Source organism: Mus caroli, unplaced genomic scaffold, assembly GCF_978045245.1.
Source record: "Mus caroli unplaced genomic scaffold, Mus_caroli_1 scaffold_10, whole genome shotgun sequence".
In the NCBI taxonomy this organism is placed as follows: Eukaryota; Metazoa; Chordata; class Mammalia; order Rodentia; family Muridae; genus Mus; species Mus caroli.
Window position 1 is genome coordinate 28,476,848 of NW_028227265.1, and position 25,517 is coordinate 28,502,364.

Genomic DNA, 25,517 nt, shown 5'->3' on the forward strand with positions numbered 1-25,517 from the left:
TGAGCATTTGAATACCTCTGGTTGAAAACAGCTTTTCTTAGTGAATACACTAGACAGACAGATGCTTTTGTGTTCAAATTCTAAGGCCATCCAACTTCTAGTAAATCCCAGAAGAAAATGACTCCTGCTTGTCTTTTTTCACTGAGCATAGTATTTCTATATATTTCACCTCAAATTGCAAATATTCTTTATAAATATTCAATTCTAAGTCACACTTCATACATTTTAAAGAGTGATATTGATTAGAGTGGGTAGACCGTTACAGAATATCTCAGGCCTATAATCATTTTGACTTCAAAACTTTTCTCTTTACTTTACTACCTCACATATAATATGAGCATGCAGGCCTCTGTATTGTTTTCAGCTACAAAGCACTGCCCTGTGCTTGAAATTCAATGAAATTACAAATTAGCTTATGAAGAGTCTCATTTCTATTCTTCAATACTTGTGCTCTTAAAATCAAGCAATTTCAAGATTAATACTTGTTTAAATTTTTCTAGAAAAACAGACCTTTTGCTAGTGATAATTAATATTGAAATACCTGATTTATGTAGGTGTTGAATTTACCAAAGCTGCTCTCCATACACAGCAAATAAGAGCTGATTTATAGTCAGAAAAATACTGGTAATTGGTAGACATTGTATCATTTTAATGCAGTTTTTTTTTCATACAGAAATAACTCCCTAAATAAATAAGTGCCAAGTAACAAGTGGTTGTTTATAATTGTCCATATTTAAAGCCCCCCAAATCCAAGATCAGATAATAAGAATATTGACTGATATTATAGAGTAAGTAGAATAATAGCATATGGATATGTGTATACACATACATATATATATATGCATAATTTACATCATATCTGTATGATTATATTAAACATTGTATGTATGAATATGTGTTTGTGCAAACATATAGAAGCAGATGATCACACTGAGTATTGTTCGCCTGATGCTCTCTACCTTTTATTTTGAAACAAAGTCTCTGATTAAAGTCAAAGTCACCAAATAGGGAAGGCCAGTGGTATCCTCAAAGTTACCTGCCCCTACCTCCCCAAAGATGAGACTCTGGTGTCTTTTGCTTTCTTCCTGTTGTCCTCTTCCAATCCCTCCCTCTCCTTTTCTTTTCTTTCTTTCTTTCTTTCTTTCTTTCTTTCTTTCTTTCTTTCTTTCTTTCTTTCTTTCTTTCTTTCTTTCCTTCTTTCTTTCTTCCATTCTTTCTTTTTTTTGATGTTGCATTTCTTTTTTTTTAAATTAGGTATTTTCCTCATTTACATTTCCAATGCTATCCCAAAAGTCCCCCATACCCATCCCCCCACTCCCCTACCCACCCACTCCCACTTTTTGACCCTGACATTCCCCTGTACTGGGGCATATAAAGTTTGCAAGTCCAATGGGCCTCTCTTTCCAGTGATGGCCGACTAGGCCATCTTTTGATACATATGCAGCTAGAGAAAAGAGCTCCGGGGTACTGGTTAGTTCATATTGTTGTTCCACCTATAGGGTTGCAGTTCCCTTTAGTTCCTTGGGTGCTTTCTCTAGTTCCTCCATTGGGGGCCCTGTGATCCATTCATGAGCTGAGTGTGAGCATCCACTTCTGTGTTTGCTAGACCCCAGCATAGTCTCACAAGAGACAGCTATATCTGGGTCCTTTCAGCAAAATCTTGCTAGTGTATGCAATGGTGTCAGCATTTGGAAGCTGATTATGGGATGGATCCCTGAATATGGCAATCACTAGATGGTCCATCCTTTAGTCACAGCTCCAAATTTTGTCTCTGTAACTCCTTCCATGGGTGTTTTGTTCCCAATTCTAAGAAGGTGCAAAGTGTCTACACTTTGGTCTTCGTTCTTCTTGAGTTTCATGCGTTTAGCAAATTGTATCTTATATCTTGGGTATCCTAAGTTTCTGGGCTAATATCCACTTATCAGTGAGTACATATTGTGTGAGTTCCTTTGTGACTATGTTACCTCACTCAGAATGATGCCCTCCAGATCCATCCATTTGCTTAGGAATTTCATAAATTCATTCCTTTTAATAGCTGAATAGTACTCCATTGTGTAAATGTACCACATTTTCTGTATCCATTCCTCTGTTGAGGGGCATCTGGGTTCTTTCCAGCTTCTGGATATTATACATAAGGCTGCTATGAACATAGTGGAGCATGTGTCCTTCTTACTGGTTGGGACATCTTCTGGCTATATGCCCAGGAGAGGTGTTGCTGGATCCTCTGGTAGTACTATGTCCAATTTTCTGAGGAACTGCCAGACTGATTTCCAGAGTGGTTGTACAATCTTGCAATCCCACCAACAATGGAGGAGTGTTCCTCTTTCTCCACATCCTCGCCAGCATCTGCTGTCACCTGAATTTTAGCATTTTCAACAAATGGTGTGGGCACAACTGGCTGTTATCATGTAGAAGATTGCGATTTGATCCATTTCTATCTCCTTATACTAAGGTCAAATCTACGTGGATTAAGGAACTCCACATAAAAGCAGAGACAATGAAACTTATAGAGGAGAAAGTAGGGAAAAGCCTCGAAGATATGGGTACAGGGGAAAAATTTCTGAATAGAACAGCAATGGATTGTGCTGTAAGATCGAGAATCGATAAATGGGACCTCATAAAATTGCAAAGCTTCCGAAAGGCAAAAGACACTGTCAATAAGACAAAAAGACCACCAACAGATTGGGAAAGGATCTTTACCTATCCCAAATCGGATAGGGGACTAATATCCAATATATATAAATAACTCAAGAAGGTAGACTCCATAAAATCAAATAACCCCATTAAAAAATGGAGCTTAGAACTGAACAAAGAATTCTCACCTGAGGAATACCAAATGGCAGAGAAGTACCTGAAAAAAAATGTTCAACATCCTTAATCATCAGGGAAATGCAAATCAAAACAACCCTGAGATTCCACCTCACACCAGTCAGAATGGCTAAGATAAAAAATTCAGGTGACAGCAGATGCTTGCGAGGATATGAAGAAAGAGAAACACTCCTCTTCTTTTCTTTCCCCACTCTTCATCTCCCTCTCATTCTTCTTCTTTGCTGAATCGACGACTTGACTAACTGAGCTGTCTCCGAAGAACCAAATAAGGATATATTTGTAGTTACTTATTCCCCTACTGAAAATTGCAACTGAGTATTAAAGACAGTCGAACTATTCAGAATTATATATCAGTGATTAAATGCTATGCTGTGAATTAATTTCACTCATCCAAATACTTGTTCGATAATCTCTACAATCCAGCATAGCTATATCCATTACAGTAAGTATATATCAATTTAACATAGTTATCTGTAAAAATTCCATTGTGAAAACCACAATCATGAATCATCATATACTAACTTGGGCATAATTTTTAGTCACGTGGAACATAGAAGACATACAGATATAGAGAGCAACCATAGTAAGATACTAGTGATATGGTCTCTGTGTGCATACTTATTTTGGCATCATGAGATCTATATGTCAATAGACAGGGTTCCTCAATAGAATTAGATGAAAGAAATATTTCAAGAAAATCTCAGTTCTTGGATACTTTCTCCAGCTCCTCCATTGGGGGCCCTGTGATCCATCCAATAGCTGAGTGTGAGCATCCACTTATGTGTTTGCTGGGCCCCGGCATAGTCTCACAAGAGACAGCTATATCAGGGTCCTTTCAGCAAACGCTTGCTAGTGTATGCAATGGTGTCATCGTTTGGAGGCTGATTATGGGATGGATCCCTGGATATGGCAGTCTCTAGATGGTCCATCCTTTTGTCTCAGCTCTGAACTTTGTCTCTGTAACTCCTTCCATGGGTTAAAATTTAAACTAACAAGTTTTAGTTCTCAAACTTTCCCTTCTTCATCAAACTCACCTGGGAAAAGGATCAAACATTTTAAAATAATGATAATAATTACAATAATAATAATAATAATAACTATGATATATTAATAATAAAATATTAATTGATAATGTCTAGGATATATTGTATATTATTGTATTATATATGATATATATAATTCTGATAATATTTACATAACTGGACATAATTGTTTATAATATATATGTATATATATTTATATAATTATGAATGTTTTTAGTGCTGGTCAATTTGCATCATGATTCCCATCTTGCATTCTGTAAATAATTGATATCATTAAGCTTTGTGATATTATATATGTGTATAATAATAATTAATAATAATAATAGTAATAATAATAATAATAACATTTAATCATTATTATAAAGGAGGTTGGGACTCCCTTATAATTCAGGCCTTAATCTTTATGCTTTTGCCTTTCCTTTATTTAAATATAAAAATAATTTATTAGTTTAAGAATATAATTGTTTTTTTAATTATTATTATTATTATTTTAGAATAACAAAAAATATTTTACTAAAACATAAGATTTACAGAAGTTTCCAGACAAGCCATACAAAGTGGTCACAAGCTTTTTCTTCGTCTTTTCGGGGTGGGGGTGGGGGATGGAGAATCTACACTTGACAGCAAAGTCACAATGTTATTAGTGAGGGCTGTGATGTTTATTTAATGTTCCCATTTTGGTTCAGACAATCAAGCTTGTCCATCTACAGAGTCTAAAGTTAGACTTGGCTAGAGAGCATATTCTTAAAAAAACTGGTTAGCTGCATTTAACCACTGCAATTAGATCCTTTAAGAGGGTGGAGGGGAAAGGAGGCCATAAAATTAAACTACTTTCCCCCTAAAAAATAAAATAATACCCATACCCCTGGCAGCTAACCCTGACAACTACCTTCATTCACAGTGCCTTGTACTTTAACCATGATGGGGAAGGAGTCAAAGCAGAGAGTCCTGCTTCTCAGCATGTCTCAGCAACCCGGATGGTACTAATGGATCATCTGGATTAGGAACACTTAACAAAGCCTGGATTGATAGCAGAACTGTGCGGATCTGCAGTGCTGGGGACCACTTATCTTTCAAAATATCTAAACATATTCTTCCCAACATGTCTACATTAGGATGATAAATTTTGGTCATGAAACGTACTTTAGGTGCTGCCATTGGGTATTCTTCTGGAAGGAATAGTTCAAGTTTAAAAGTCCCTCCCTCAAAGGGGGAATCCTGGGGGCTAGCAATGACCGCATGAAAATAACGGGCGTTGCTCTCATCTGGTTCTGCTTTAATGCCAGGAACTGGTTCTGCCAGCAAACGCTGGGTTTCCTTGATGATCCTGCGGGGCAGCGGAGCCATCTTGTCAGATCCCGAGTTCGGCCTCTGCTCTTGTCTCTGGCTCCGCTCGCCTCACGCACGATTGGAAGTCCCGGGCTCCACTTCCCTATTATTATTTTTTTTTACACTCCAGATTTTATTCACCAACCCCTCTCAGTCCACTCTCTGACTGCTCCATATCCCGTACCTCCTCCCCAAACCCCTGTCTCCAGGAGGATGTCCCCAGCCCCATCCCCCACCCTATTTGACCTCAAAGCTCCCTGGGGCCTCCAATCTATTCAAAGTTAGGTGTATCATCTCTGATTGGACACAGATCGGGAAGTTCTCTGCTGTATTTGTTGGGAGCCTCATATTAGCTGGTGTATGCTGCCCATTTGGTGGTCCAGTGTATGAGAGATCTCTGGGATCCAGATTAATTGAGGCTGATGGTCCTCCTATAAGGTCATGTTCCTCCTCACTCAGCTTCTTTCAGCCTTTCCCTAACTCAACCACAGGGGTCAGCAGCCTCTGCCCATTGGTTGGGTACAAATATTTGCATCTGACTCTTTCAGTTGCTTGTTGGGTCTTCGGGAGTGTAGTCATGCTAGGTTCCTTTTGTGAGTGCTCCATAGCCTCAGTAATAGTGTCAGGGCTTGTGACCTTCCTTTGAGCTGGATCCCACTTTGGGCCTGTCCATGGATCTTCTTTTCCTTAGGCTCCATTCCATTTCCATCAAGGGCCCAAGTGAGGACACCACAGTCCCACTTGCAAGTGAGAAGAAAGCAGTCACAAGTGGGGAAGTAGGGAGGGACCTGGGAGGAATACTGGACGAGAGTGGAGGTTGTGGGGGGAGAGGGGACCTGATCTGGATATTGGGTGAGGGAAAGGACTGAAACCCTGAAGTCAGCAGAAAGAATGGAAACAGCCAACCTTGGGAGGTAAGGGGTTTGGAGATCCCTCCAGAATGCACCAAAGACCTTGGAGGTGAAAGACTCTCAGGACTCAAAGGGTGGGACCTTAGATGAAATGCCAGACAGTATGGAAAGGGAACTTATAGAGCCCCCCTCCAGCAGGAAGATAGAGCATCAAATGAGGGAGTGGGTTGCCATCCCACAGTCACAACTCTGACCCATAACTGTTCCTGTCTGAAAGAACTACAGGGAGGGAAATGGCTTTCCTTTCAAGCACTAGTACTACTATTGTGCACCACTGTCAAGGATCAAATTTATTTCACAGGTTCCCCTGTGCCATGTAAAATGACCAGCATCTTCTATGTGGATCTTTGATTATTAAGAAAAAAAAAAGTATGTTTCTTGGAGGAATACATGGATGAAATAAAAATTGCTTAAGTGTTGTGGATATTGACAGGTTATAAAGCATTTCACCCACAGGGAAGTAGAAAACATAAAAAAGAGAGTACCCAGAGTGCTTATTTATGAAAAATTAAAAAAAAATATTTTCAGTATTTTGCAACTATAATGTAGTTACATATATTTATGCATTTAGTGCATATATACATATATGCATACATATATACATATGCACATATACATGCACTCAATGCATAAATACATAAAAACAAGTCTGTGTACTGGTACTTATATGTACACAATTTAAGCGTTGATGATTTTCTTCAGTATATTCAATTGGTGTGTTCTTCCCTGAGGAAGATTCTACTACTCTCAGGATTCCTTAGTTTTCCATAGCTCTTTCTGTAGGTTTAAGGCCTTTGGCCTTGATGTGAGAAATATTTTGTTTCTCAGGAATAGAGGCAAATGAGAAGCACAAACTGCACATAAAATGGATAATCTGTTTAACATACAGGTTATACCTGATTTAAAAAAAAAAATGATCAAGCCAGGCGTGGTGGCGCACGCCTTTAATCCCAGCACACGGGAGGCAGAGGCAGGTGGATTTCTGAGTTTGAGGCCAGCCTGGTCTACAAAGTGAGTTCCAGGACAGCCAGAGCTATACAGAGAAACCCTGTTGTCTCAGAAAACCAAAAAAAAAAAAAAAAAAAAAAAAAAAAAACAAAATAAAAAAAATGATCAGTGAGATTGCACTCAGTTTTAAGAATGATTGCTTCTTACTGGATGTCTAATGAAGTCACTTTGTGATAAATCTGCTTTAAAGACAAGCATAGAATTCAGAATAAAATAAAATAAAATAAAATAACCCTTATACTACTTTGTCATTCTTTGAACTGGCTATAATCTCTCACATTAAAGGCATAAGGTCTATTTTCTCATTACTCCTGAGAAAATGAGTACACACACACACACACACACACACACACACACCTCTAGGAGTTGATAGTTATTTGAGACAGGTGCAGAGTTATGGAAATTGAGCTGACTTGTATTGGAAATGGAGAGACCCTTGGCCTATTCTGATTCTCATTCTCCTTTGGTTTCTCCTTCCTTCTGAAAGTGTTCAGTTCTTGTAAATTTGCATCAAGATTCCCATCTTGCATTCTCTAAACAATTGATATTGTCAAGCTGGGTGATACACTGCCTTTAAAATTCAAATCACATCCACAAGACATTGAATTTATACCAGCACAGCTGAAATGAAGTTATATTGCTTTGTAAAGAGGGGAGTTCATCAAGGGTGTAATAGCATTGTCTCTTGACCCTCCCAACTCATTCAACTATTGTTTTATTATTGCATGGGCAAATGAATCGTTTTTCTTCCATAGTCGAAAATACAGTATTTTCAAAACATTATTCATTAAGTAACAGAATATTTAGACCTACAACAAAACCCTTCTTTACAGTTTCATTGAATAAACCAATAGTGATACCAGAGGTCTATAAATATTTGAAGGATATAGGGAACATTTAGCTAATATGTATACTATATTAAGTATTCATTTTTAATGTTTTGTCAGATATGATGCTCTCTTAAGGAATAATCCCTTTGCCAGTTTAATCCCCATCCAACCACTTTGTCTCTTACCTTATTCCGCATCCTTTGTAAAGCAGTCAGAAAGGAAGGGAACGAGCTATTGTTGTGTTATGAAATATGTGCTCAGGCAAGTAAAAATAAGCACAGTATGTTTTAAACATGTGGTATAATAATATCTCATTCCAAACACTCATTGCCTTAAAGGATATTTGTAAATAAATGATTAATCAAAAGCCATTCAAAATGACATTGGCAGTATGTTAAATATTTGTTTCTGTTAAATGTACAAACATTTACAAGAAAACTAACCTCTTTTATTGGAATTAAATTATACCTATTTTCAATCCATTAACAATATGAAGTTGAGATGTCTATCTCTTAGGTCTCCCTACTTGTCCCTGTGAAGTTGATAAACAAAATAATAGAACTTATTCAAGATGACTCACATTTCTTTTTTGTTGTTGTTGTTGGTTTTTTGGGGATTTTGTGTTTGTTTGTTTTTTTGAGACAGGGTTTCTCTGTGTAGCCCTGGCTGTTCTGGAACTTACTCTGTAGACCAGGCTAGCCTCTAACTCAGAAATCCACCTGCCTCTGCCTCTGCCTCCCAAGTTCTGGGATTAAAGGCATGTGCCACCACTGCCCGGCTCACATTTCTACTATAGAGAAATTACACTATTGTACAAAGAAACAAGTGAGGAAGCAAGACCTCCAGGAATTTTTACTCATTTTAATATGATGTAATATCTGTCAAATATTATAAATAAAACTAAAAGAAATATTGACATGGAAGCTTTGATTATTGATATTTCTACAAATATCAGTAGAAATACCATTGAATCCTTGAGTACCTCCACTCAAACATTACCTACTATTGTTTAAAAAAGTGAATGATGAGGGCAAAGTAAAGATATGATAAACTTTAATCAAAAAATAAACTATAAATCTGGACATCTAATTTAAGTAGAAAGACTTGTATTATGAAGCCCAGTGACGGTAAATGTAGAGAGTACGAGATATGAATTCATGCAGAAGGAATGATATAAATCCACATTACATGTCCCTAAAAACTATAGAATTTTAAAAATATTACAGTCAGAACTTTTGTGCGTGTGTGTTTATTTATATATTTATTTGAGACTTAGTCTGACTGAGTGTTTCCAGCTATACTTAAATTTACTCTCTGATTTCCTTATGATTCTGAGTGTTAGGATTAAAATTGTATCTTTCAAGAATCTTAAACTAGTATTGGTTATCCAGCCAGCTACCAGAGGCTGCTGAATTCATGAATTTTTTTAAATTAGATATTTTCTTTTTTTAATTTTTTATTTTATTTTATTTTAATTAGGTATTTTCTTCATTTACATTTCCAATGCTATCCCAAAAGTCCCCCACACGCTCCCCCACCCACTCCCCTACCCACCAACTCCCACTTCTTGGCCCTGTCATTCCCCTGTACTGAGGCATATGAAGTTTGCAAGAACAATGGGCCTCTCTTTCCACTGATGGCCAACTAGACCATCTTCTGATACATATGCAGCTAGAGACACGAGCTCCGGGGGAGGTGGGTACTGGTTAGTTCATATTGTTGTTCCACCTATAGGTTTGCAGACCCCTTTAGCTCCTTGGGTACTTTCTCTAGCTCCTCCACTGGGGGCCCTGTGATCCATTTCTTTACATTTCAAATATTATCACCTTTCCTGGTTTGCCCTCCAAAAGCCCCCTATTCTCTCCCCCCTCCCCCTGTTTACCAACCCACCCACTTCCACTTCCTGGTGCTGGTGTTGCCTTACACTAGGGCATAGAATCTTCACAGGACCAAGGGTCTCTCCTCTCATTAGTGACCAACAAGGCCATCTTCTGTTACATATGCGGCTGGAGCCATGGTTCCCTCCATGTGTACTATTTGGTTGGTGGTTTAGTCCCTGGGAGCTCTGGGGGTACTGGATGGTTCATATTGTTGTTTGTCCTATAGGTCTGGAAACCCCTTCAGCTCCTTGGGTCCTTTCTCTAGTTCTTCCTTTAAGGACCTGTGCTCAATGATATTCATGGATTTTGAAGGAGAACCTATAATTGCCAGTTTGCTAAACCAATATAATCCCTAACTACATTACAAACATTTGTTCTTATAGCCAGAGATAAGTGCAACCCTTATGACTCATCAAGGAAAGTATTCTTTTTAATAGACATAAATCCACAACCAGTCAATATATAGTTCTGGAGCCTAGGCTCAACTTTACACAACTCAACATTAAGGCTCAGAGATCATGACAGAAAAGGAGTCTGGAAGATTATAGGAGCCAGAGAAATAAGGGCTGTTATGGGATTGTGTCTCCTATGAATGAAAGAAGCTGCACCCATATAGTTTGATTAACATGAATGCCTGAACTTGGGCTGAACAAAGATAACAATGATATGCAAAATTTGGCAGGGAAAGGCCCAGACATCAACTTTATGCAAACTATTGTAGGCAATTAATTAATGCTGAGAGCTAGGAAATGTGTCTTCCCCAGGGATGATCATACCAATTAGTTATTCAGTGTCTTAATGGTTGATCCTGTAATAATTTACATAAGAATAAGATTATATAGGTTTAGAAGGCCATATTTATGTAATTAGAATATACATACACACTCCCACTTCCATTTATATATATGTATATCTATCTACCTATATATGTGTGAGTGTGTTTGTATGTATATATATATATATACATGTATATATATACATATATATATATATAACAATTACAACAGAGAAGCTAAATTTTACAAAAGAAAAATAAAAGGTATATGGGTTGATTGGTGAGAGGGAAAAGTGAAATGATATGTCTCAAAAATTCAAACAAATAAAAACTTCCCCAGTACATATTCATCAACTTATTATAGAGCAAGACACTAGATTTCATCCAATCTGACTTGGCATAATTTTATAATATTAATTTTGTTTTAAGTAGATTTTACAGAAAATACAAGATTCTGTTTGTAATGTATAGTTATATGTACATTCATAAAACATGCAAGAAATGCATACTTAACTAAAGCAAAAATGCACGGTACAAGCTTTGGATTCTAACTGAATATGGGATGAGATTGAGTAATGCATTCAGTGTGAAGGCAAAATGTAAGGGCTGTGGTATCTGCATGCACAGCCACTGCTTGAAAAAGAAATTCTATCAGGAACCCAGTAACAAAGTTAAATTGGAAGGAGGTTCAAGACCTAACAACTTACTTTAAATGAATGTCTTCAGAATAACTATACATTGCATTGATAATTATTATTTCACAGATGCATGTATTCTATTTGTTTGGGCTATTACTAATACAGAAGCATTTGATGAAATTCTTCCCTCAAGATCTGGAAGGTTTTTAAAATTTTCATGTTACAATGAATTTCTCAGAACAAATCAACGGAAACAAGATAAAAGGAGCTATGATTCAAAGACGTTTATATAATCATCTTCTGGAGACCAAACTATCTCTCTCCATTAGGTTAATGTTATAACCATGGGTCATTCTGCTTTACAGCACACTTTTCTTGTATTCATATGAAGGAGGTAGAAGAATAATAGAAATTTGGGAATACAAGTCACCTTGATGTGTCAAATGTCTTATCATTGAAATGCTAAAAAATTAACTTCATCAATATTAATTAATTTACATAAGTTTAATGAGATATTTGTTGACTAAAGTATAGGTGAATTCCCAAAGTTAATTTTGAATACTGTTTTATAAGGTCAGATAGTAGAACCTTCATTCAATAAAATGGTTTAAAAATTGATTAGAACCAAGTGTTTTAAACAAACTTGTTTGAAATCCTCTTTCATATACAAAATCTAATTTCAGGAAATTACATTTCCTCTAGCTTGAGTACAGACTTTCCAATTATGAGGTCTATCAACTTCCCATCGTCTCACTTCTGGATGAAAGTCTTTATCATTGTAGTCTGAAGGGTACAGCTAGAAACTAAGAACTCTTCTTATGTTTATGAACACTGTAATCACCTTGTCACAAACTATACCAAACATATGGCCTTTATAGAAGACACTATTGTAATTTCTAAAAATTTTGTTCCACATTTTCTCTCCTCCTACTAAAGCTTTCTTTGGACAGTTGTGAGGTTTAGTCCTTTATTTGAGTCACATTTCTCATGGAGAAGACAGTTAGGGTGCACTTAAGTCTATTATGAAAAGTGATGCTTAGAAGAGAAGAGATTTAATCTTTTCATCCTATAATATGAAGTAAATATTTTATTTTTCAATTGATAAAGTTGGGGAATCAATTTGCCCACCTGGCTGTACTTGTTAGGGTCATGGATAAAATTTATCTAGATTCCATAACTTGTGGTTTTTAGAGACATAATACCTGAGAAAAATTCCTTTAGGTCCTTTTGGGTCCTGGTAATCTCACTCAGGATATTTTCTAGTTCCATCCATTTGCCTGCAAAATTTATGATGCCCTGGTTTTGTTTTGTTTTGTTTGTTTGTTTGTTTTGTTTGCTTTCTCTAATTTTCTTTTTTGATAGTTATTTTATTTATTTACACTTCAAATGGTGTTCCCATTTCCGGTTTCCCCTCGGCAAATCCCCTAGCCCATCGTCTTCTCCCCCCTCCTATGAGGGTGCCCCCCACCCACCCTCACACCCACTCTTGCCACACCACCCTAGCATTCCCCTACACTGGGGCATCAAACCTCCACAGAACCAAGGGCCTCCCCTCCCTCTGATGCCAGATAAGGCCATCCTCTGCTACGGATGAAGCTGGAGTCATGGATCCCTCCATGTGTACTCTTTGACTGGTGATTTAGCCTCTGGGAGCTCTGGAGTGTTGAGTTGGTTAGTATTGTTGTTCTTCCTATGAGGTTGGAAACTCCTTCATCTCCTTCAATCCTTCCTGTAACTCCTTTGGGGTCCTCGTGCTCAATCAGATGGTTGGCTGTGAGCATCCATATCTGTATTGGTCAGGCCCTGGCAGAGCCTCTTAGGAGACAGCTATATCAGGCTCCTGTCAGCAAGCACTGTTTGGCATCAGCAATGGTGTCTAGGTTTGGTGTCTGCAATGGGATGGCTTTCTAGGTGAGGCAGTCTCTGGATGGCCTTTCTTTCAGTCTCTGCTTCACACTTTGTCTCTGTATTTCCTTTGGACAGGAGCAATTCTGGGTTAATATTTTGAGATGCATGGGTGGCCCGTGTTTTAAATAGCTGAACATCATTCTATTGTGAGAATGAGCCACATTTTTTTGTATTCAAACTTCAGTTGAGGGGCATCTGGGTTGTTTTCATAAACAAATATAATTAAGTCCTACAGAGAATGCTAATTAATATTGAATTTTCTATAGAACTTTACATGAGATTGGTGTTTTTTATTTATTCAGTCGTTAGATAATACAAATAATTCAACAGGCCTGGACTTTTTGGTTACAAGAAATTTTCACTTCAATAGTCTATAAATTAAATAAATATGGATTTCTTTTATTTTTTTTACTTTCTCTTGTCACATTGATATTCATCTTACTCAAAGAATGTTTCTATTTCATTTTAGTTCACAAAATAATTTTCTTCATGCTGCGGATAAACTTATTTATATTTTGTCATTAGTATTTGTATTGATTTTCTAGCTCCAAATACTGGTAATTTGTGTTTTCTCATTGTTATACAATTATCTGACTTTGAAAATGTACTGTTTTATGTATGTCCTCCAGCTCAATGGTTTCAGCTTGTAGTGGTTTGAATGAGAATTGTCTCCCAGAGTTTCAGGTATTTCTACACATAGTCTCCAGTCACTGGTGTTATTGGAGGACTGGGTGATGGAGCCTTGCAGGAGGAAGTCTGGCTGGGCAGGGAAGAGTTGTTGCAGGGCAGGAGGTAGGTGGGCTGGCACTGTCAGTGTCTGAAAGTAAAAGCTTTGAGCCACTTCTGTTCTTGTTCCTTTGAAGATGAGTTCACTTGCCACCATGCCTCCTGACCAAAATTGACTATTATCCCTTTGTAATCATCAACCCGTATTCTGTTTAAGATAAGTTGCCTTGGTAATAGTTTTTTACATCACAATCAAAATTCTGTAACTAATACATTGTACTCAGTTTTATGTATATAATTTTCCATTTAAATATTTTGTATCCTCTCTACTTCCCACTGTGATTTCTTCCATTGCCGAAGATTCATAGAATTCTTATGCCTAATATTTAAATATTTAAATATTTTATTCTAAGTAAAATGACTGCTGAAAATTAAACATAGGGTTTTGCAGATGCTAGAATAAGAAAACTACCACTGAGTTAATTTCCCAAGTAATGGTCTCATTGTAGAAATTTAATTTTTAAAAGATATTAAGCAGACAATTATGTTTGTGTTTTAGATTTTATTCATACTACATTTTTGCTTTACCATTCTAATGTTGGTATATTTCTATTTACAATTGAAAATAATGTGCTCTGGTAGTTTTTATTTATACTAATAATCATACCACTAATGCCAGCAACAACAACAAAAGAATAAATAAAATTTATTAAGAAATAAGTAGAAATGTCAACATAAAAATAATAAATGGTTCCAAAGGAAAATAAGAAAGACAAAATAAATAAGAAAAAAAAATCATAGATAACACAGTTACATTACTTTTTTTTCATTTTCGTAAATGACTTTATCACCCTTCAAGTTTTCTGTTATAAAGACCACGACCAAAACCACTTCAGGGGAGGAAAGCAGTTATTTGGCGTCCATTTCCAGATCATAATCCATCCTTGAGGGAAGTCTGGACCAGAAGAACTCCAGGCAGTGACATGGAGGCAGGAAGCACCTTGAGGTGTTCACTGACTTCCTCACCTGCTCATGCTCATGCTCTGGGCCTTTCTTATGCATCGGACATCTGCCTAGTGACTGTGTGGCCACTAGTGGGATGCACTCGCCCACACGGATCTGCACGGAAGACACACTTACACAGCAATAAGATCTCAACAGTTCTTCCGTTGGGGAATTATTTTCCTTACCAGGTGACAACTCCAAGTTAAGCTGAGTTGACAATAAAATCTATCCTGTATGATATTCTTCAAATTATTCTATCAAGTCTCCACGGAGCTATAGTAGCATATTTTTCTAAGTATGTGCATTTTCTCTTTTAGTTGGAAATTTTTGCAAAATATACTTTAAATTGTAGTCTTAAATATATTTTTACAAGTGCCAGATAGATTGAGTCTTGAATATTTTGAAATTCCATTTTACATACCTAAAACTTATTTTAAAGGCTAATCTGTATAATACCAGTACAACTACATAGCTAGCTCTGTGTTAGTATCTGCATTGCCTTTCATTTTCCTTATATTCTTATATTCTCTGTAATCATATATTCAATCTCTGTCTCATGAATAAGGTATCTTGTATGTTGTTTATTTATCCAGACTGAAAGCTACCCAGACTGAAAGCTGTTTCTTTTAGCTAAAGGACTTAACTATTATAATATTTATTATCATTAATGATACTTAGGTAAATATGGAAATTTGTGGGTGAGATAAAGTCTTACATATTTCAGGTTGGTCTTCAAATATAGTTGAAACTAAGAAAAATTTTGGATTCTTGGGTCTCCAGCCTTAGCGTCTAAGTACTCTATGAGATCAGAACTATTCACAAAGTTTAGTTTATGTAGTGCTTTGGAACAAAGCCAAGGCATTGTTATGCTAGGCAAACAGTCTTTTATAACTGAGCTATATTTCCAGATGTTTTAATATATGTATTTATTCTGCATATCATTTGTTATTATTGGTTTTCTGTTTCTTATCCCCTTGAATATAACTTTTCCTTCTAAAACCTTCATTTACACTTTTACAATTATGTGTGTGTGTGTGTGTAATCTGATCATTTTCTATCACCAGTTTCTCTTATTGCATTCTCTTCCACAAAATTCCTTTTTCCTACTAAAACTCCCTCCAATTTTCATGTGTGTGTGTGTGTGTGTGTGTGTGTGTGTGTATACATGTGTTTTTGTTTATGCATTTGAAGCTCTGCATTCAATTGTAGTTGTCTGCATAAATATGGCAGAGTCTATTTAGGAATGAGAGCAATGATATAGTGGGTAAATCACTAAAGAATATGACATTTCTTCCCCTGAGAACTTGAACTGTTTATGACTTCTCTAGGAGCAATTATACATCTTATTAGCCCTTTCCTATTCAGAGTGGGATATTGATGGGCACAGCCCTACATAGGTAGGTATTGCTGCTGAGAGTTCATGGAGTAACCAGGTGTCATGTCTAGAAGCCATCATTTTATGGCACTTTATCCCTCCTTCAAGTATAATGTCCTTTTACTTTCCTTTTGATGGTTTTAGAGAGTGAAACAAATATAGCATTCAGAGTACTGAGTTTGAGAACATGAGAAAGTAATAAAGAGTAACTGTTTGACAAGGTAAGAGACCATTTGTGAGCATGAAGCCACAATTGAAAGGCCCCAGTGTTAAAGAGGTCTGGGTCAAAGCCCCTAAAGAAGATATTGATGAAGTTGCAATCCAGTCTAAGTGGAGATCTCTGTAGTTTTATAGATTCTGATAGTATGGAACGGTCAACAAGGACATCAGCTACTGACCCATGAGACAAGATCTGTGTGCAGTGTATGGCAGAGCTGGAGAAATAGACTTACCAGTGGGCCTGTTTTAGCCCAGCGGATCTTTAATAAGACCCATAACTAAAGCACTGGATATTTCTATACTCTTAAATTCTGGCTTTGCCATTATTTGCAGATAATCAGATTCTCTTTCTCTTGATTTGCGTGTAATCTCATTCACTTTCTCTGATTCTTCCCCCTTAGAGTAAGAAAACAATTACTTTTTGTTTTCCTTTTTTTGTTTTTGTTTGTTTGTTTTTTTGTGGTTTGTTTTTGTTTATGCTTTCCATTGGAAAGGAGCATAAGTTAGACTTTGTAATTTTATGGGGATTTTTTTTCCATTCGATATTTTAAATTTTTACATAGACAAAGAATTTTAGAGAGACTTTGGATATTTTAGGTAAACTGTGAACTTTGAAGGAGATCTTGGATATTTTAAGAGACCAAATATTTTAAATTGATGGAATATTTAAAGACCATGCAACTGAAATGTTATGTTTAATAATATGACAGTATAAATATGTCATCAGAGGGACAAATTAGAATGGAAAGGTTCTACATAGTGTTGCGATTTCCTGTCAAATAGATCAAGGGTCAATTTTAATGGTTAGTTTTATGTCAACCTGATACAAATCATTTAGGAAGAAGAAACAACAATTGAAAGGATGCCTCTATCAAGTTGACCTCTAGGGCAAGCCTGTGAGGAATTTTATTGATTGGTGTGGGAGGGCCCAACTCACTGTGGATGTTGCCAGCACTGGTGGTCTAGGTTGCTCTGAAAACACATGCTAGACAAGCCACGAGGAACAAGATAGTAAACATCCTTTCTTCCATGCCTCTAATTCAGTTCCTGCCTTCAGGTTTCAGCCTTGAGTTGCTGCCCTGTATGACCTGAGAGTTGTACAATGAAATGAACCTTTTCCTCCCCAAATTGTTCTTGGTCATCTTGTTTTATGGCAGCATGAGCAGTCCTAAAGCACAGAGTTCACATCTGGGTAAGGTCATTGATGATATTTTTTCACCCAGCAGACAGCATAGCACAGCAGTAAGGTCGGGTTATCTAGTTCTAGCAAGCAGCCCCGAGGACTTGGGGCCATCTGAGGCCTCCCTGAGTAGCAATTTATGAGAGAGTATCCAGTACCAGGCATATTTGTTTTTGTTTAATAGACTATGACTTTTACAAGCAGCTTAAGCCTGCAGTGCAGGGGATTTACAATTAAATTTTTTTTCATTTATATTTATAATTAGCTTAGATAATAGTATGATTCCATATGGCTTAATGCTTCTTTTCATTCCAGTTAACTAGGCCATGGCCTTTATATCCTCCATCATCAAACCACCATCTTTAGGTAAAGCTTTCTACCCTAAGTTCTAGTTTATGTTTCTTAGTTCTACTACTCTTTTTCTTGGTCCCTGGAGGCATGAGTGAAAAAGGCAAACCTAAATTAACATTGATTATGATAACTACTACTTTTTTTTGTTGCTACTGGTATTATTTGCATAATTTTCAAAAACGTGGAAAAAAAAAACCCATCATTTGAACGTTAACTCTGTTTGCAAATCCATGAGGGCATAAAATGGATTTTCTTCCAATTTCCTCTCCTATCCTTCCCTCCAACTGTCTATAGGCCCCCAACCCTTCCCTCACAACAAACAATAGTCTAGAAGCAAATTAATTCAATTTTCCTCCTGTTCATATATTCTTATTACAAAGATATTATTTTGGAGATTTCACATAATTCTATTTGTATGCATTATTTCTTGTTTCTCATTTTAGATTTGGTCATTTTTTTAAATATATGACACAGTTTTTCTTTGTCATAAGAAGCAAGTATTTCTTTGTTTAGTTTTTTCTTTTTTTTCTTTTGAGGGTTTAAGCTTGTTCCAAGGGTTTCACTATCACAAGTTCCTATGAAGGATGATGACACACGTTGGTATTTTATGGACATTTAAAATTCAGTGGTGCCAACAACTGGACTGAGAATGGGGAACCCCAAGGGAAGAATTAGGGGAAGAATTGAAGGAGCTGAAGCAATTCCATAGGAAGAACAATAATATCAACTAACGGGATATATTATTATCCTGGTTTTCCTTGAGTTTCCTTAGCCCTTTGCACAGTAATTAAGACACGTTATGAGGTTCCCATCCAGCGATTATTTACATACCGTGGCCGCTGGATCTCCTGCTATAAGAGGTCACTTATTTATTATTTTTCACATTAGATTGTGTTTCCTTGTTTACTATTTTATTCCACTTGTGGTAAGCTGTATACAGTATATCTGTGCACTTGTGTGTGAATGCAGTTATGCATGTTCAAATGGGTAACTGAGTTTGCATGTAGATCTGAAGTTAATGTACAGTGTTTTCCTCAGTTATGTTCAACCTTATATATTGAAGTGCAGATAGTAGAGAATCTGAAACTACCATTTTGGCTAGGCTGGTTAGGGACACAGTTCTTATGTTTCTCTGTGTAAACCTCTTCTATGATATTGCTGGAATAGGAGGTGGTACCACACCCCTGCTACACTCATATAGGTACTGTGACCCAACGTGAAGTCCTCAGTCTTAAGAAGAATTCACTTTGCCTGCTGAGCAATTTCTACATCAGGACTCTATATTTCTCAGTTACTTTCTTTAGTGAAAATAAAATTAGTAGACTATTGGCCAGTAATTAACATGTTTGCTCCAGTTACTCTAAACTTGTTTTAGGAATAGCATCAACAGTAACACTCAAACCTTGAGAAGATTGATCTTAATATTAATGTAATTGATTAGTTAATGTATTCAGAAATTAATATCTTTCTGTTAGAGACTTTGCCAGCTTTTGGCTCATGATCTTCCTCTCTGAAATGACTAGTTGGAGGATTACTATTGTACATATTCATATTTAGCTACCTTAATGTTAGTACAACAGGAGAAAACATAAATAAGGGAAAACAGGAAAGCATTCTACTTGCCTATAAATTATCTGGTCTGTTTCATATCAGAGCTCATCAATTTTTATTCCTCTTAGCATCTTCATTACTTCAGATCTATTTTTTCTCCTGATTTTATTTACCTCATTGCTATAAGAAACCTTTTAATTAGTGACAAAATTTTATGTTAGTTATAACATGCTTTATAAAATTATAAGATAAAGCATACTCCTACATTAGAAATGTTTAAAAGGGGCAAAAAATGATGAATAAAATTAATAAAGTATTACAGCACAAGTACATGGTTAAAGTAACATTTACTTTATATTTACACTGTTATTTTGGGGTTAAAAATATACAGTATGTTCATTTGTACAGACTACAGTTGCTTGTAGTCTGTTATATTTTTTTTTTGTAACTTGTATGCAATTTCAATCATTTGCTTCCCTGTAGCTGTGTATTGAAAAACTTTTATGAAGAAAAAATACATTAGAAATAAATATATTTTGTATTAGTATCTTTCATGTATTATTATTATTATGCATTATATGTAAATCATTGGCCAAAAACTATTCATTTTCCACAGGTTCATGAATGTTATATATTATATAAAATTGTACTTATATCACTGATAGAATTGTTCAGTGGTCTGCTGATTCCCTAGTAAGCAACGGCCTTGCATTCAACCTCAAATCTGCAAACAAAGTTCATGCATATTACTTACAGCTTCTTTGCAAATAATTGATTGATAACCTAACAGAAGAAGTGTCTGGCATCAGCATTCAGAGAGAAAAACCAGATATGTGAGTCAGAGTATGCAGAGAACTGTCCTTGATCTCCTTAATCATGAAGTACACAAATATAAGTAACCATCTGCCCTGAAGGTGATGGAGGAGCTGAGCCAGAGCCATGCTCACCTTGGGACTGTAATTTTTAGTCTTTGACATCCTTTCTTCTCAGTAATAACCACCTGTGTCTACAGCATCATTGTCCTGGATTTCTATTCCAGCAAAGAGGGCCCTTTCTTCTGCACATGAATGCTGAGCAGGACTGTGTGTAGAAAATCAGCTACTAACCACCTTCTCTCCCTTTAGGCAAATGGCTTTGCTTTGAAATCGCAGAAGAGACTTCATTTCAAATTTGCATTTGGTTGAACAGACAAGAAGCCTCAGCAAGGAAAAGCAAATCAATATAAAATAGACGAGGTGACAAGGGAGAGAATACAAAATCCAATTCAGTAGAATTTGTTTCCTCACTTTTCAGTCAGAGAAACACAGACATGCCACCCATGTGTGCAGGTCACAAACTCAGAAACTCAAAGATGGTGCTGAATATGGAAATTACTGAGCTACTCTGAGACAAAGTTATTTGCATAGAAGACTCCTGCACTTCGAAAAACCGATAGTGGTTTAATGTTAAGTCCTTCGTTTAGACTTCTCTGTCCACAAACACAAATGAGATTACAAAAGGAAGTGCCTTGATTATCCTCATCTGCTGGAATGCACATGAAAGAAGGCTCTTTACTCTTTAAGAACTCCTGAAAAAATAAGCATCCTCATCTTTAAGCTGCTTCCGAGGATGCTTGAGCTGCTTCAGTTACATGAATTGCTTACCATCCTCTCTGTTTCCCCCAGTATCTTTTAAGAGACACTAGTTATGCACTAGTACCCAGGAAAGCGATTACTTCTTGGCATATATTTGGAAAAATACACCAGAGAATGTAATTACTGCATTGTTTGTAATGAAGACAATAGGAAACAATTTAAATAAACATACATATGACATTGATAAATAAAGAATGAGATATTTATGAACTGGAACCTTGTTCCGAAAGAAAGTGAATGAACTGGAATGCTATGCATCAATGTGCCAGAGTTATTATATTTACTAGAATTGCAAGATACTGAATGATTCATGGTGTATGATAATGTTATATAATGTTTGAGAACATGAGAGGCGATTGCAAACAAAAATTATAGCTTTATAAATAAATAATAACAGTATAATAAACATTTGTAAAAATGGAACAGACTAAGAAAATCAGGGGAGTTATTACTTTTGCATAGGGCAATGGGAATAGAATCACAGATGAAATTACAGAGGAAACCACAAATCTGTTTAAATAGCCATGAAGACGGTGTTAAACTTACAATTTTAGTTAGTTCAGCTGTAACATTCTAATGTTTATGATATTATTATTTTTAATAATTGAGTATATAAATGATTGTAAAGTAAATCAAGATATGAGTACAAGCATTATTTCCAAAAAATAACCAGTCTGCATCTTAAACACTTCTATTTCATATCCAGAATTCAGATTACTTGGTTCTACTCTGAGCCAAGTAAATCAGGCTCCATGGGAAAAAAACACAATAGGAAGCAGATGACTCTATGTGCATACCGTGAGAAACAAAACAAAATTCCCAGGATGTGTTGTGCTTGTGTTTCTTTGTACATAGTGCACTTGGGGGTTGTTGATTTGGAAAATAGCTACTGGAGCTTTTAAAACCATATTTAAATATCAATACTATCTTAAGGGTCTGATAGAACTGATTTCACTTTAGCATATTTCTTGAAACAGGTATATAGGTAATGACTAAAAGAATAACACCACACTCTAGAAACATGCCTCTCACATTTTTTCCCTCCCTGGAAAAAATAGTATTGGCCTTATACATTTTGGTCTTTCAGCAGCCTTCTTAATTTACTGTCATTTTCACAACTGATACGAAAATCAGAACTTTTAGAATTCTATTCTCGACTAAGAACTAACAGCTGTACATTGTAACTGTCTTGAAGCAACAGTCTGTGTACATATGAGATATCTCGACCTCAGTTTTGTTAAATAACAGGTTACAGGTTGAAGCTTTAATATGGTAGAGTCAAGATTTGAATTATACTGAATGCATTCAAGCCTAAGCCCTTAACCATAAAGTTAATCCTGTTTGCAGCTGTAATTACTATCTGTCTGATGTATAAATCCAGCCTTCTTATGATGGTTTACTTTCTGTTATTTGCTAGGGTTCTTATTTATTACAAATGAATTACCAGAACTTCTTGTAAATAATCTGGTACTTCTATAAGGTTGAGAGACCAGATCCTGAGTTCAGACTCTGTCTTAAAGAACCTGATTTAAGATTGAATTCTCTACCACCAGCTTCCTGGATTGCTCCTCAACAAACCTGAGTCTAGCACCAGCTTCCAGGATTACTCCCCAACACACCTGTGACTCCAAGTTACTAGGCTGCCCCTGGCACTTCACTGTCAACAACTACCAATCAGGGAGAAAGCAGAAAATAAGATTATGGTTTGGCTCCAACACCAGCCAATTATCTTAAAGGGCAACAAAATTCCATAATAGCCCCCAATCAAATGTGTTCCAGGCTAGAAATCTCCTTGCTTACTTACCATTTCCAATAAAACCCTGTCCTACTGAGAGTTCATGGCTTCACCCTCTAGTCCTGCTGTGTCAGAGAGGGCACTACAATGTTACATTCTGAGTTTCTCTTGACAATGATTGTAGCATTCCTTATAGTAATGGGTTAGTCAACTCCTTTGCTTATTTCTTTTGGTCATTTACTCTGTCTTTGTCATATCAGCTTCATACTTCCTAACTCAAAACTTAACTGTGGAATCTAGACCACCTAGATAAATATTAAAACTAAAAACCTTAGGTTGTCACCTTAAGCTGTCTAATGAAATTAAGTCAAAGGAACTGCTCATTAGGTGGGTAGGTAGGTGGTTAATTCTTGTGTATAAAAAATTCCTGGGCTACATCCTTGGCACTGTAAAGTGAATAAATATAAGTAAAAATAAATGAAAATTAACACTGAAGGTTTCAGCCTGATTGAAGTGAATAGTTTATAATTCACAGAAGAGCCAGTACAAACATATGGATGAAGGCATTACTTTCTTTATGAATTTAAAGTGGGCATTTAAATAGCATGATCCTCTACCCTCCATGGCCAGTGTTGATAGCTAGGGAAGCTTAGGAAAATGTGAGGCTCTTTATGCATACAGATCTGGCTATTTAAGAAGCTTATGACACTAAGGGAAAAGTAAACTAAATATCAGGATGCTGTACACTCAACTGCAGATTACCTCTCAGTACTGTGCTGACAACTCAGCGCTGTCCTTCCAGGAGGCTGCTAAATCCTAGACTGTCCCTACAGGTTGGCCATCCCTCCCTTGTCAGGCTACACTGCCTCCCTCTGTCGCCTCTGCAATTGCCCCAAAGGAGAAGACCTCAAAGTTACTGGATGTATTTCATTAGCTTTGGCAAGAATAAAACATCACAAAATATTCAGTCTTCCAGGCAAATTTTACACTGGACAATTCTAGCATCATCTAACAGTCAAAGTAAATACAATATAAACATTTTGTTATTAAACACATTTTTCCATGTCTACTACTCTTAAGCTACAGGTTGGGCTTTTCTAATTTGGGAATGTGAAGTTGCAAGTCTCAGCATTTTATTAGATGGGTATTTAGATACAGTATGTTCAACTGCTAATGCTTATGAACATAATCCTTCCATACAAAAATTACTTTAAATATGAACAGTTTCCATATCCAAACTCTGATGGAAGGGAATGAACATGCACACGTTTTTGGAAAGTAGAGTCCTGCCGCATTTGTTTCCAGAAACCCAGAATAAACTATAAAGAGAGCAACGGTGTTGTTATTCAGTTCTTCCTTGAAAGCAATCGCTGGGGTTTTCTCACTTCTAAAACCCTACATTTACTCATTTTTTGCTTAAAGTTAAGCACACTTACTCCAAGCAATAAATAATTAAAGGTGAGTTATAAGTGTTTGTTCCTCTAATAGGAGTTTGTGGATTATCTCCTTGAAGTTGATTCTCAATAAAGAAAAAGCCATCTGTAACTCCTAGTTTTACACTTAGTTCTTGATTTTTTCCAGCTGAGATTTGTGAAGTGGTTCTACTAGCACACCGAGTTTCCTGAACATTCAACAATGCTACCTTCTTCTACCACAGCAGGTTTGATTATGTCATTTTCATACATGTAATTATGCACTTTGATCACATTTACCCCTCTAGACTCCTAGACACATTACACTTGTTCATCTGTACTTGAACCTATAGCTAGCCCCCCTCTTTTTGAACATAGTTCGCTTTCTACTTTTTTCTACACACACACACACACGTGTCTGTGTGTGTGTGTGTTACATTTAAAAGAAATCATGTGAGGTCTGCTATTCAGAACCCCATTTATTGTGCTTAACATGATGGTACACAGGCCTATGGTTTTGTTTTGTTTTCTCCAGAAAATGACATATCTTTCTCCCTTTTAGTTGAACAACACTCTAATGTCTTTATTTACAACTGTGTCATTAGACATGACTCTTGGGTGATTATATGGATTGGTTAATGTGAACAGTGCCATACCAAAGAGAGTCCTGTGGGTACATGTGTTCAGTACTGATTACACTAAGTGGTATACGTGCAGCAGATGATGGATTTATTTTTAGCTTGTTTGATTTAAAGATTGTTTGATATTGTCATTATATAATTTTTCTAAACCCTTTCGTCCCTCCAAACCCTCTCAGATCATTCTCACCAATTTTCTTTCAAATTCATTGCCTTTGCAGATATTTTTACAGTGTATGTATTAATTTATAACTTTATGCTATTTTCTTTTCCTTTTTTCCTGGATATTTTTAACTTACATTCCAAATGTTATCCCCTTTCCAGGTTTCCCCTCTCCCAAAACCCCCTATCACATCCTCTCTCTCCCTGCTTCTATGAGGGTGTTCCTCCACCCTTCCATACACTCCCACCTCCCTACCCTCAATTCCCCTACACTGGGGCCCCTATCAAGCCTTCATAGGACCAAGGACTTCTCCCATTGATGCATGACAAGGCCATCCTCTGCTACATATGTAGCTGGAGCCATGTGTTGATGGTTTA